The sequence below is a fragment of the Acomys minous genome (genome assembly GCF_964271855.1).
Source record: "Acomys minous genome assembly, chromosome: 2".
NCBI lineage: Eukaryota > Metazoa > Chordata > Mammalia > Rodentia > Muridae > Acomys > Acomys minous.
In genome coordinates, this window is record NC_140484.1 from 122,463,901 (window position 1) to 122,473,008 (window position 9,108).

The 9,108-nt window shown below is 41.8% G+C and overlaps 1 pseudogene across 1 annotated transcript; it reads left to right on the top strand.

The window, feature by feature from the left end:
* Positions 1-411: 411 nt before the first annotated feature.
* Positions 412-947, top strand: LOC311584964 (ran guanine nucleotide release factor-like; annotated as a pseudogene). The gene has a single exon. The product of its transcript is annotated as a ran guanine nucleotide release factor-like (transcript).
* Positions 948-9,108: the final 8,161 nt, after the last annotated feature.

Below are 9,108 nucleotides of genomic sequence, written 5' to 3' on the forward strand. Positions count from 1 at the left end.
CACTTGCCTTGGACCTCTGCCCACAGCAAAGTCCCGCTGTTGAAAACCTACCCACTAGAACCAAGTGACTTAATTTTACCATCCTGAGTGTCTGAATTTCTGGCTACTACCTCTTAAATTCTGGAACACAGCGTACTAGGCCTGGAGGAGGTGATAGCTGCTCCAGGACGCCAGGACAAGTGATGTTTCCATGTCCCATGTAGGTGTTTGTTTGTTGGTTGGTTTGTTTTCCGAGACAAGGTTTCTCTGTGTAGCCTTGGCTGTCCTGGACTCGATTTGTAGACCAGGCTGGCCTTGAACTCACAGCGATCTGCCTACGAACTGCTGGGATTAAAGGCGTGCACCACCACCCCAGTTTCCGTGTAGGTTTCTTTAAAACCTTGCTAATGTCCAGACTCAAATCCTAGATCTATGGCGCCCACCAGAAACTGTCCACTATTTGGAGGCTCCTTCTCCACCATCCTCCCTCCTGGGCTGGTTGATGTGAGTGACCTCCGACTGGTCCCAGATAACCAAGAAGTTTTCTGCCCTCCCGTGACTGATGAGAGTCTGTGAAAATCCTGGAGCTATAGGTCCACGTGCGAGGCGAAGGGGCTGCGTGGTACCATTTTTAGGACGTTGGCAGGGTGCAGGGGGCTAGGGCCGTGCATGTGCTATCTGTGCAGCCTCTCTGGAGGACTTATCCCGGGGGGGGGGCTGGGGGGCTGCTGTCAAGATGCCTGGATCCTTTCTGGCAAACAGCAGGTCGCTAAAGAAAACCAGCAGGTAGCAAACAAAGAATGTCACCCTGCATCAGGCCTTGCTTCTTGCTTGCCTTCAATCAGCCCCTATCTAACAGGAGGTCTCCCAGCCCTGAAAATCTGTCATGCTCACCTTGAAGTGTGGGTCACGTTGAACTGGTGACTAGTTTGATTCTCCATGACCTCAACCTCTTTGGTCCCCAGTAAAGATGGTTGAAACACAGCATATTGCTGCTGAGGACTCAGAGACTCAGCTCTGAGAGAGGGAGTTCCTTGTTGCTCCTTCCCTAGATGGAAATGTAGGTCACCTCCTCTGCAGAAATAAGCTTGCTTTATAAACAAAAGCAAATAAACAAGCAATACTGGAACACCTCCATGCACTGAACTCCTCAGTGTGTCAGGTCATGGCAGGAATGGGGACTTGCTGAGTGGGTGTGGCAGGCTCTGAAGGTAGAAATAATGTGGGGTTAGCACCACAAAGAGCATCACGCACCGTGCCCCCAGCCTCCAACAAGAAGGGGTCTGATTTCCTATAAGGAGTATTGTTATCACCATAGTAACAAGTCACCCATCAATACTTCAGGGTTTGTTTCTTTTGATAAGGATGTACTCTATTAAAACAACAATAACAACAACTAAATTAGCTTTGCTCTAGTACTACAAATTAGTCTATGTTCAAGATTTGCCCATTGTCCATTAGTATTGTTTTCCTCACGTGAGGGCCTATGTGGGATTATACAAGGTACGGAGCTGTCAGATCTTTAATTCTTTTACTCTGAAGGCATCACAGAACTAACGACCAATGCTGATGTTCTTTCTACATCATCCCTACTCCTTGTTCTCAGAAGGGAAGAGAGCTCAGGTAGAGCAATGGCCACCAGCAAAACTTTCCCAGGCACTGAAGAGGAGGTTCATGGTTAATACCCCTGCCAATGAAGTATCTAAGTGGCCAGTGTTTCATGAACTAAAGGCAAGGAGAGTGAATCTTATATTTGCAAACTGATCTGAGAACAAACTCCTTTCTCCGAAGCTCACTTATTTCTAATTGGCAAAGAGATGTGCTGCCCCTGAGAACTGCAATCCTACCAAAGTTAAACCTTTGGAGCACAAATACAGGAAGAGGTGGTTCTCTGAAATCGAAATCCTACTGTGACTGGGGACCAGCCAGAGCTGTCTCCTTTATCACAGGTTCTAGGCCCTCTCACCTTTGGTAGCTGCAATCAAACATATTGTAAGTATACTTGAAAGATTTTCTGGTTTAAGGTTTACCGCCTGTATTGTCCTTGGCTGGTGCCTTAGTATGAGCGAGACCCCTGTGCCCAAATCTGCCTATCATAATGTTCTACTTCTGGGCTTCTAGGACCCTCTGGATCCTTCTACTTTGCCATTCTCCCATGCTTCTCTCATCTAGAGTCCCACTAGAATGTCCTCCCCTCTGTCTCAGTTTCCTGGTAAGTGAAGGTTACCCAGATCTAGCCAATGGACAGAACATTCTCCACAGTAGAGTGGAGAGTGGGATATTACTTTCTCACATGCACTGGTGCCTCACCTTTGACCATGTCCCCTGGAGGGGAAGACCTGGTGGCACTCAGAGGAAAGACAGCAGGTTACCAAGAAGAGACTTGATACCCTATGAACATATACAGGGGGAGGTAATCCCCCTCAGGAACAATCATAGGGGAGGAGAATAAGGGGAAAATGGGAGGGAGGGAAGAATGGGAGGATACAAGGGATGGGATAACCATTGAGATGTAACAAGAATAAATTAATAAAGGAGAAAAAAAATTTTTTAAAAAGACCAGAAAAAAAGAAAGATTTTCTGTATAAATGTTTTTAATAACATCATATATGTATGTACATTAAAATTGCTATTAGCAATATCAGTACATAGGTCAAGTTGAATGACCACACCAGCTTTATCTGTTCAGTTGTTTAGTTTGTATACCATTAGTTAATGCTCCCAAAACCTCAGATTATATAGTGCCATTGATACTAATTTAATTGCCAAAGATTCAATAATTTCCAAATAAGTAGCTTTTATCCATCTTTGATTTTACTAATGTCTAACAAATTATTTTTAAAATTAATTTCAAATTAATTCTTCTCTTTCCTACTTTCTCCCTCTCACTAATCCTGTTTATCACCTTAAGTCATCTCTCTTCTGCTTTCATAGCATGTGTGTGTTTACATATTTAATATTAAGTGAATGTGTGTCTAAGACTAGGTCAACAGAAGAGAGAAAATGGATGATATTTGTCTTTTTCAGTTTAGCTTGCTTGGGTAACACAGCGCTCTGTGGCATCATGTACGTGCCTGAAAACAGCATCATTTCATCCTTTTTAAATGGCTTCATAGAACTTCATTTGCATCCTAGCTGGTTCCACTTCTTGTCTGTTGTAAATAACCATTCAGTAAACATAGATGTGCAAGTGTCTCTGGTATTTTGGCCTCGATTCCTTGTGTACACACAGAAGTGGTCTTGCTGGGTGGCACGGATCACGTGCCTGGTGATTTCTGTTTTAGTCCTTTGAAGAACATCCCTGCTGCTGTCCAGCAGCTGCTCTAAGTTAGTTACATTTTCTTCAGCATCGTAGAAGCTTCTTTTCCCTCCAAATCCTCACCAGGATTTGTTGCTTGTTTCCAGATGATAGCCCTTCTTTCAGGTACCATGAGCTCTCAGGTTTAATATTTTACTTGGCACACAAAATGGTGGATTTCAGTATGATACATGTGTATCGTTGTACCTGGTGAGAGCAACAGTACTAACCTGTTTCCTCATCTCTCCTCGTCCCTTCCCACTGGTCCCCTTCTCCCATCCACATTATGCCTCATGTCAAACAGACACACAGACACAGCTGCACATACACCTGCACACATGTATGCAAATGCCTATATTTAAATCTACATTATTCATATGAAAGAAATGTGATATGCAGTCTCCCTCAATTATACTCTCTCATTCCTTCCCTGCATTAAATCTCTCACCCCACAACCCCTTTCAGGTTCTTCTACTTTAATGGCGCGCGCGCGCGCGCGCACACAGACACACACACTTATAATAAATCTACATGACACAGGAACAAGGATATAGATTTGATTTGCATTTTTCTGCACGGTATTTTACATTTTGTTTTGCCATTTGCACTCTTTTCAAGCACTCTTGAACCATATCCATCTGCCAGATTGTTGATTATTTTGAAGTTTAATTTTTCAGTATTTCACAGATTCTGGATGTGAATCCCTTCTGAGGCACAGACCTGTCAAAGATTCTTTCCCATTCTGCAAGCAATATGTCTTCACTCTCCTGCTTATTTTTCTGTGTAACTTTTTAATGCCATGTAATCTTGATTATCAACGTTTGCTATTATTTCCTGAGCTTTAGGAGTCCTTTTCAGAAACTCTTTGTCTGTACTTATATTTTGAAATGTTTTCGGATCATAAGTAAGGTCTTTGATACATTTTAATTGGTTTTGTCTAGGGTGTGAGATGTGGATATAGTTCCATTCTACACATGAGAATTCAATTTCTTAGTGCTGTAACCGTGTGTTTATTTTTTGTGTTCTCAACTCTATTACACTGTTCTATGTGTCATCCTTGCTTACAGAACCACACTGTTTTTGTTCTTCTGGTTCTGTAGTACAATTTGAGATAAGATATTGTGATGCCTACAGCATCTTTATTCAGCATTCTTTCTTCTTAGGACTGTGCTAGGCATTTGCAGTGCTTTGTAAATCTCTATAAATGTTAGCACTTTTTTCTGTTTATGATTAATGTAAATGGAATTTAATGGAATTCATAGTGAATCTACTGATCAATGTAGGTAATATACCCATTTTTATAATATTCATTCTCCGATCCATGACCGTGTGGGGGTGTCCTTCAACATTCTATTATCGTCTTCGGTCCCGTTTTGCGTGCCTTTTATTTATATAAAATTATTTTAAACTTTTATTTTCATTTTATGCGCATGAACATTCTACCTGAATAGATGTATTATGTGCATGCAGTGCCTATGGAGGCCAGAAAAGGGTGGTCGATCCACTGGAACTAGAGTCACAGATGGGTGTGTAGTGCCATGTAGGTGCTGAAAATTGAACCGAGGGCCTCTGGAAGAGGAGCTGGTGTTCTTAATCATGGAGCTGTCCTTCCAACTTTTTTTTTTTATGTTTAAAAATGTTCATTTTAGAAATTCTTCTCCTTGGTTAAGCTTACACTTATATAATTTTGAGGCTATTGTGAATATAATTACTTTCCTTATTTTTTTGTTATTGGTATATAACAAGGTTTTGGGGTTTTGTATGTTAATATTTTTATCCAGTTAATTTGGTGGAACTGTTAATCGGATAGAAGAGTTTTCTGGTAAAGTCTCTGAAGCCTTTGAAGTATAGGATCAAACTATCTAAAGTTAGAGATGATTCGATTTTGGTTTTCTTTCCTATCTTTATTTTAGATTTTATTTTTACATTAAAATTGTGTGTATTTATGTGTGCCTTGTGTATGGGTATGTGCAGATGAATGAAATGCTGGGCGGTGGTGGCGCACGCCTTTAATTCCAGCACTCGGGAGGCAGAGACAGGTGGATCAATGTGAGTTCGAGGCCATCCTGGTCTACAAAGTGAGTCCAGGACAGCCAGGGCTACACAGAGAAACCCTGTCTCGAAAAACCAAAAAAAAAAAAAAAAAAATGCCCACAGAAGTTAAAAAGAGGGTGTTGGATCCCCTGGTATTAGAATTACAATAAGCTGTTGTGCTGGGAACTGGATTTGGGTCCTCTGCAAAGGCAGTGTGCACTTTTAACCACAGGGTCATCTCTCCAGCCCCTCGACTTTCCTGTTTATAGAGTCATATTTCAAATATTTCCTACAGTCCTCTGAAAGGCTTGGGAACTCAGGCTCTGTGTCCATGGATAGAGAACATACCTAGTCTGAATCCATACCAGTTTTGGTACCCACTTGTTCCTGGATGACTCTTTTAGCATCCCCTGTTTTAGTTTTCTCATCTAAAATTATGGGAAAGTATTGTGAAGAAAAATGTGAGAATTACCTAAAATGATGTCTGTAATGATTCTATCTAACTCCGCGCAAGAAAAATATTAGGCATTCAGTAAATAGTGGCCATTGTTAATAACTTCAAAAGATATCAATATAGGGTCACACTGTGGGCCATTAAAGCTAAGTATATGAAAGTGAGAGACTGCAACCTGCAGTGAAAACTGCCACGGGTTCCGCCCTCAGGGTTAGTTGAACAGCTTTCCCAGATCCTCATTTTCTATGGAATGAAGCCTAAACAAGCCCCCTACAGCACTCAAGACCTTTTCTGATGCGATCCACATGAACACTCTAGCCTCATGCCTTACCGCCCTGTTCATCAATGTGTGTGTGTCCATGGCACAAGCACGCAGACACTCAGGTGCGCACCCCGTGTACATGTACATAGAAGAGGACATTGAGTATCTTCCCTGTTTAAGCGCACACAGAAGAGGACATCTTCCTCTATTGCTCTTCTCCTTACTTCTTTAAGACAGTGAACCCGAAGCTCGCTGAGGAGGAAGAATGCTTAGCCATTGGGCTCCTAGGATCTGCTAGTGTCTACCCACTGAGAAAGCAGGAGTTACAGGCACACGTGGCCATGTGCATCTTTTCAAATGGGTGCTGGAGGCTGGAACTCATGCTTGAACAGCCAGTAAGTGTCCTTAACCAGGGAGCCATCTCCCTAGTCCCAGGCCCTTTCTTTTGATCAGTATGAACTCATGCCCATTTCTGGAAGACCCTCGGCCTTTGCTTACGCTGCTCTTCTAGCCCTGGGCACCCTCCCCAGGACCCCATATTCCACGTCTGCTTTTACCAATGCCCTTGCTTTCATTCGAGGTGGCTATGTAGTTCTTGAAGTTTCCCAGCCTTTCCTGTCTGTGTTGGATCTGCCATCCATGATGTTAACTTCAAAACACGAACAGTTCTCTATCTCAGGCTCTTTGGTCTACAGGTCCAGACCCTTATCTTTCAGGCCCCACCTGCCTTCTGGGTCCATCTGGCGTCATGATCCATCCCTGCTACCCTGGACTTATATGTTGGAATTCTCTACCTTCCTAAACGCTCAGGCCTGGAGCTTTGTGCCTATTGCATATGGTGTTCTCTATGCTTAGACATTCTCTAGCCACCTCCCCACTACCTCCCACTAGACAAATCCTTCTCAGCCTTCGGTCTCAAAGTAAACAGTGTTTTCTCACAGAGGCACACACTGGCCTCCAGACTAGAGTCTTGGTCACTGCTGTATCTCCAGGGCCTAGAGTATCACTATCATACCCACTTACCCAGCTCTCTCTCTATATGTATCTTCTCCATGTAGATTGAGTGTGTCTAGTGGTGACAGTCTTAGAGGTGTCAGAGAAGGGTCATTTTCTATCACAAATTGTTTACTTAGCATCCAAGCATGTACATTTCTTTTGATTCACAGATTTGCTCTTCTATATTACATCACTGATTTGCTCATATTTTATGACACCAGGTTCTTCAGCCTTTGGAATCGTAAGAATCATATGAAAGGGGAAATCTATGTGCTAAACAAGGTCTGTCACATCTCATATGTGTGGCTTGTGGATGAGGGATAGTAACTAAAGGCAGAGCATTCAGCATGGCACCTGTTGAGTTCAAGCTTACCTACAGAGCTGAGCAGCCAGGAGAAAATGACTTAATATTCTACCCTGGAGCTCTGTCAGCTCTGAAATGTGCATAATGCTTGCTTTACAGCCTCATGGGCTTTGGCCGGATTCGTGATCTCATGAATTTGTGTTTTATGAACTGTGAAGAGCATCACATAATATTGAGAAAATGTGATTTTTAAAAGGCCGTTAAGGAAGGGGAGCAGAAAAGATATTTATAAAATTCAATTAACCAAGTTAAGAAAAATGATAAAACGCACACCAGGAAAGTGAAAGATGGAAGAAACATGCTTTGTTTGTGGATTGGTATAGATAAAATTCTTTAAGAATCATTCTTAGGGGATCATATAGGTTTCTCTTTGCTCTCTTGGTCTACAAATGCTTATTCTTATCGGGAGGTGGTCATAAGTCATTATTGGTCTTATGCTGAGAAAAAAACTAGGTGAAACTCAGGGATGTCTCTCTTTTCCTTTATCTTGCATACATAGGTAAGGAGATAGGAGCTGAAAAGAAAGAAGGGAGACATAGGAAGATAGAGGGAGGATAGAACAAAGCTAGATGATTGAACCTACTCCTTAACTCAAGGCCTTAATTGTTATTCATAATGAAGGTTATGTCTAAGTCATTGGTATAGAATTTAGTATATTGATACAAAACATAGGCATGTCAAATACTCGTCAGATCTTAGCACAAGAATATACATCCTAAGTCTAACAGATAGATATGACTCAATATATGAGGTAAAATAGTTGAATAAGGTCTTCAAAAGCCTCAGAGACACACAAAATATGGCATTTAAAGTTGTTTTTATAATCCTAAATTTCCTTGACAACAAGACAAGTTAATTCCTGACAACACCCAGCCAACCTCAAAGAAGATGATGAGCATCAAAGAGCCTCCTTATAGACATGGCTTCAAATGTGGCAAACCAACCACTGGACAAAATGTCCTCATTCCTGCCACAAACAGAATTCTGCATAAAATTGGGCAGTTTAGATGCAGGCAAAGTCAATGGCCGCACTCTGCCAAGACAGGGTAAGCAAGTCCTCAATAGCTTCTGCCTCAAGAATATGTCTGGCAGAGATATTAGGTCAGAAAGCCAAAGATGAGGCTCCAACATTATAAAGAGTATTGGGTAACTGTTCAAGCAATAAAGCGCCCAAGTCAATTTGTACATTTTGGGAGTTGCTAACGCACACTGCTGGTTCACTCAGGAATTTAGGTTTTATTCCTTCTCAAGTCTCTGAGGGGCATTGAAGGCCAGATAGTAAAGTTTTACAATCATGTTTCATTGGTTAGGGGATAAGATCTTTTTAGATAAAGATAAAGAAGTTAAGTTATTAGAGTTGAGATAGGATAGATATTGAATTTCATTCAGAAACTTAGACCTAAAGACATTTACTTCAAGCTGGACAAATACAAATAGCCAAACCACTATGAATGTAACATTTATAGAACTCATGATTGTCACATGGTTCTCCCTGCTGTATGTAGTTTGTTTTATACAAGTATAATAAAATAAATGTATTTTTAAAAAAGAAACATTTGCCGGGCGTGGTGGCGCACGCCTTTAATCCTAGCACTCGGGAGGCAGAGGCAGGCGGATCGCTGTGAGTTCGAGGCCAGCCTGGACTACAAAGCGAGTCTAGGACAGCCAAGGCTACACAGAGAAACCCTGTCTCGAAAAAACCAAAAAAAAAAAAAAAAAAA